This window comes from Diplotaxodon limnothrissa, linkage group LG11 (assembly GCF_057381915.1).
Source record: "Diplotaxodon limnothrissa isolate DT_005_m linkage group LG11, D_limnothrissa_male_GT1.1, whole genome shotgun sequence".
Classification (NCBI taxonomy): Eukaryota; Metazoa; Chordata; class Actinopteri; order Cichliformes; family Cichlidae; genus Diplotaxodon; species Diplotaxodon limnothrissa.
In genome coordinates, this window is record NC_140606.1 from 36777825 (window position 1) to 36783732 (window position 5908).

Below are 5908 nucleotides of genomic sequence, written 5' to 3' on the forward strand. Positions count from 1 at the left end.
GCAGTGTTAATATCTTTCCCCTTTGAGACAGCGTTAAGGCACAGTTGAGTTTTGGCAGTTTGCTTCAGAAATAGACCTGCCAAAATTTGCACTTTCATAGAGTTACTCATACTTGCTGGTGACTAAGTTATCAGGTACATTTGATTAGCAACCTCTGAATGTTATTTACCCCCCATGGAAACAGTAATCTTTCATATACTGCTGCATTTAATCTTTCACACATTGCTTCTGCCTTTTGGCTGAGCTTGTGTTAAATAAAAATTACACAGATTTGTTTGGTTGTTCATCTGAGGCTGTAATTTTGTAAGATTTTGTAAAAAAACAACCAAAAAACCCCCCAAAAAGCTGGTTTCAAACTCTAGAGTTTGACAAGAGTATTACACCACAGCCACTACCTGCTGCCCCTAATGCAGATTTAGTAGCTACTCTGTCAATTTGGACAATTAGTCTGAGCACTTTTTGTATCTTTTACAGATATTTTGCCACTGTTTTCATGCTTTGCTGTGGTTTATTTTTCCTTTTTGACATGCCCGGGGTTCATGAAAGAGTGCAAATGAGTCAATGATGAATTGGATAGAGCAGTCTAAATGTGGGGTTGATCTCCCTGCCCCTCTCTTTTTCCACTCCCCGGGCTGTTTGAGCAGAGTGTTCGGATCAGGGCCGACTCTCGGGCCCTAATGGAGGCAACTCATTTCAAGAGGGCTTGTATCTTTGATGCAGAGCTGGTTAACAATGCATCCTTTCTTTCACTGAGTTAGAACTCTCCAGCAGGGTTCCAGAGAGAGGGGAAAATGTAAACTGGGGATTAGCTGGACTAATGGCCCCAACTTGTCGTTGATGTTAATTAGTGTTAATTAGGACTCTCTTCATTTAGCAGGTGGGACTGAAAGTCCAGGGCAAACTTTTGGTGTTTTTGCAAATGTCCTGGCACATTTTTATGCACGTATGGTCAAATCCTCGTACACACATTTTCACACTTGCACACAAGCCAGAGCCCCTTCTTGTTAATTTCAGCATCCCGTCAGCGCTAGCACTTGTACACTGACGGCTTTCTTCTGTTTGTTCTTTCCTAGTTGTCAGAGGCCATTTGCTTTCGGCACAATGACTCCCTTTTACTGGGTTTGATCTTCACAGCTATTCAACCTCCTCTTTTCTAGTGGTCAAGATAAGACTCCACCATTTCATCTCTACTCTTTGCACAGCCTAAAATCTTACCATATCCCCTCCCCCTTCTGTATGTTTGTGTGCCCAGTGATCCAAGAGAAAGACAGTGGTTGGATTTGGAATCTTTTCTGCTTCCAATGTCCTGCTACTGACACATAATTGACCACTTTGTTTGGTCAGTTAACCCTTTATTGTTCCAGAGGCCCTTTGGAGCCATTGAGGTTGCCAGTAGTGGACCGTTGTGCATCATATGCATGTGCAAACACATCTACATACATTCAGGATATGGGTGACCCTCTCACATGCACACACACACACACACACACACACACACACACACACACACACAGAGGGCATGTCCCAAACTCTACTTGAGGGGTGTTTTTACTTTGACATGCACGGCCACCCCTTCTAACAGGCTCACTCTCAGGCTTGATGTCCCAGCAGGATTTCGTGGTGTGAAATGGGGGGCCCAAAGTTTGTTGCTGGTGGGAGTTCAGAGAGAAGAAGGGGGAAATGTTTCTCTCTGGCCAACACCTGGTATCACTTTATTAACCCTTGGCTGCCTTGACCCCTATGAGCCAAGAAACTGCAGGGCCAAAGGGGGCCACAAGGGAGTAAGAGGCAAGGGGTGGAAGAGGAGAAGGGGTGCAAGGGGTGTATGGACATCACTGCGCAGCCTTTGAAGGCAGAAGCGATGCCCCTGCATCGGAGGCATGGCGATGACTTTACCACTACTGTGACCCCCCTTGACCCTGCCCCCTCCCCACCCCGTGTACACCCCAAACCCCACCCCCTCTGATTGCAGCTGCTGGATCCCATTGGACTGCCATAGACTGCCGTGGCAGCGGGAAGAAGAGAAGGAGAGATGGAAGGAAAGAAGGGAGTGTAGAGATAGACGGGGAACAGCAAGATGGGCCTATGGAAAAGGTCAACTGTTGGTCAGAGGTTTTTATTGGGATTGCAAGAGGGAGGGAGTGGGAGAATGTGTTAAAGACCACCGTCTGAGATTTTAACAACAGGGAGGGGAATTTGGCCTTTTTCCACCCCTACACACGTTTAACTGTTAGATGATGGCCTCTCAGTAGATCTGTGTGCAAGTGGCCTAATGGTTAAGTATGCAGAAGTTGGGTGCACCTCTGGACACTGCTGGGTCGCTTTCAGCTTTCAACTTTTGGGATATCCTGCATCTTGACTGGTACTGTACAGCAGCCAGACAGAAAACTTCAGTACCAGCACAGAGGATGTCCTCACACCATTTCCATTGCTTATTAAGAGTTATCCAAGATCTCCTGGGTCAAGTAATTATAAAGGGTCTAGTAGGCCGGTGGAAATTCCATCAAAGAGACATCATACTGGAGGATTTAAACTTATCCAATCAAAAGTTATGATCAGTCCGAGCTGAGACAGGAAACCCTAAATGAGCCCCTGATTAGTTACTGGCAGAGTCAACAGGGAGTGATGATCCACAAATAGAACCTGTAGGAACAAGTTAGCTCCTCTGACCTTTCACAAAAGTTCCATCAAGTTGCTAACTTGCTGTTTGTCTTACTTGTATTCTAACCAGCTGCTGCACATTTATAAGCAAAAATACATTTTGAACTCTTAAACTTGTAACTTAGAGGCAAATTATTTTATCTGAACATTTCATAGATTTTAAGGTGACCAAGTTACTTCATTTCCCAAAGAAACAAAACACAATCTCCCCTCTGCTCAGGAATATTTTTTTTGATTGTAGTATTACTTGTTTGACTGGCAACATTTTCAGAATAATGTGTACTAATGTAGAATGTTAACCTTTCAGAATGGGTATACTTTTACTTTATACTTTTAGTAACTGGACAGCTTATGTTGTGAGCCATTTACTGTACAGTATGGAAACACTTAAGGCCTGTTTGTAGACAGTCTGCTGTCACAAGTCTTGACATTGCATAAAGAATGGTGGTCAAAATGCTTAGATATTCTGTCACAACTGCCTCTGCTTACATGATCACTTACATCTTTGTATGCATTGTGAGGGGGGAGATATTTTCCTCCAGTGGTCATGCAGTGCAGTAAACTACAGTAAGCAGAAAAATCCTGGAAATTTGCAAAGCGTTACACAAAACAAAGCAAAAGAAAAATGTATATACGAGCAAATAAAGCATTGGCACTATTACAGTAACAACAACAGTGCTAGGAATCACTGGACTTCCTGACGTTCTTCCACTTTTGGACACAGATTCTCATCCCCCTTAAAGCTGACCTTCTACATCTTCCTATGTCTTCTCTATGCTATACATGCTTACAGCTCTTCTTCCATTGGAAGGTGTTTCTGGCCTTAAAATGTTTATTTGAACAGGGTCTCAGTGACAACTATATCTCAGTTTTCTATTTGTTTAACAACTTCTTATGTTAGCAAGTTAAATTGTAACCTACACATTTATACTCCACTAGGTTAACCCTTTCTTGGGCGAGGAACCATGTTTGCTCACTTCACTGACCTTGATTTGCAACAGAAAAATAAAAAATGTTGAAAAAAATCAATCAAATAAAAAAGTGCTGTGATATAATTTAATAATACTTGAAATGTTGAATTTCCATTCACTCAGTAAGTGCCCTATAAACGGTTAAACCTGTTATACATCATCTTATTATACCTTGTCCTTGCCTCTAAATTCATATTGGCTCTCCAAAAACCTCTGAATGGTGTAAGGCAATATGTTTTTATCTTTATTTGTGGAGTGGTGAGTTCAATTAAGTCATGACATTGTATTCTTCTAAACACGTCTGAAGTTGATCTTTAATTTAGGATAAAAATAATGGAAAGGTTAAACCAACGTGGCTTTTTTTGCTCAACATAGACAAATATTCAGTCATTAAAATAAATTGGTATTTATAATTCTATCTACAAAAAGAAAATCACTTTTTTTTATGATCAAAGCACTTTTTTGGTTCCAGATACATTCATTCATGAAACTGCAGACAGATTTCCCCACTCTAGGAGCCACAAGATGACTCCAAACTACCCTCACTATCTCCAGCCTCTTTGCTGTGAGCAGACATATTGCCTAATTTTTACTGCTCCCCCTATCACCTCCTGAGCTGAACACAAATATGACATCTGTCCAAAGACACAAGTCCTCAGTGAGCCTCTTTCTGTGGAGGGGGCAGATTAGATGCTTTTTCCATGGTCTAGTTGGGCCTGCATCCTGGCTCTAGTGCATGATCAGGAGGTTGTCTCCTGACTCAACCTCTGCAGTGTCAACACTGTTCTGTTGCAGCTCACCTCGATCAGGGAGTCACAAGGGCTCCGGCTTCAGCCAGGGTCCAGAGATTAATTTATGGCCTGACTGCAAGACCACTGTTTGAGAGCCAAAATGGCCACAAACACTGCATGAGGAAGGTGGAATAGGTGGAATAGGTGGAATGAATAGATAGATAGATAGATAGATAGATAGATAGATAGATAGATAGATAGATAGATAGATAGATAGATAGATAGATAGATAGATCTATCTCTCCTTTTTTCTCTCTCTTCCTTTTCTTTCTTTCCCTCTTTCTCTCTGTGGGCATCTTTTTATGGAACTGACATTCCTGGAGTGATCGAAACAGAAGCCCTTGTTTAGAGGCGAATCCCTCCCACCCTAACCCCCTTTTTCATCTTCCTAGTTTTGGAGCCCTGGGTCAGAGGTCAAGACCCCCTCCAGCTTCAGAGACATGCCAGGTCATGCAAGCCACATAGCATTCCCTGTATAGTCCCCCCCCCCCCCCCCACACACACACACCAGCCCACCACACCACCCTGCCTTCCCTTCACCTCAGCAAAAAGGCCTGATGCCTCTTAACACTGACTAACATGCTTACACAAGAGGTGTGACACTATGTTTGACTGAGTAAGTGCACGCGTGACATTTTGAGAGATGCCGAGTACTACAGATAGTGAGTACATGGGATCACTTGTGGATTTTACATTGGTGAAGATGAGTTTGGGATGTCGTGTGATAACGTTTTAAGCTTTCAAATATGACGCGTTTCAAGACAAAAAGCTGTCTAGTTAGGCAAGTCGGTAAAAATGTATTAACGAAGCAGGGAAATTCTACTTTAGATCTGACCTACTGTGAGTAGAAAGGGAAACATCCCTCTATAGAATTTTGTTTGCTCCCGATAATATGATAAATGTAAAAACCAAAGTAAATAAACAGAAGATGTCATGTCACAAAACAAATTGGTGATGTGAATAAATGTGCTTAAAACAAATCCTTTCCTGAAATGATAAGCTAATGCTTCATCTGCCAGAATTTTAAACTCTCTTTCACCGTGTCTGTGAAAAGACGCAAGCACTTTAATGAAATAATACAAAAATAGGAAATAAAGGGTAATAAATTAAAGCCCAGCTGAATTAGAACTGTCAGGAAGCAATTAGGAAAACACCATAATTCCTCTAAATGGGGCCAAAGTTGAACAGATAGCAAAATGTGTTAAATGAAAATAACCAATTTTGGGAGCGTATCGCTGCCAAATGTTAAAGGTCACGAGACTCGGTGGGGCCTTCACTCGTGTCCTCTTCGCTTAGTCAGCAAATGGAACCAACGTTGAATCCCACAAGAAACAAGATGAAAAATGGGTTTGAGATGCACAAACAGGGCAGAGATGTAGTGCAGAAAAGGGTGACCCCTTCCAACAGATAAACAAATAACTAAATAAATCCTGGGGACACTGGGGGTGAGGGAAGCTACCCCCGAGGGGTCAGAGCAGGAACAGA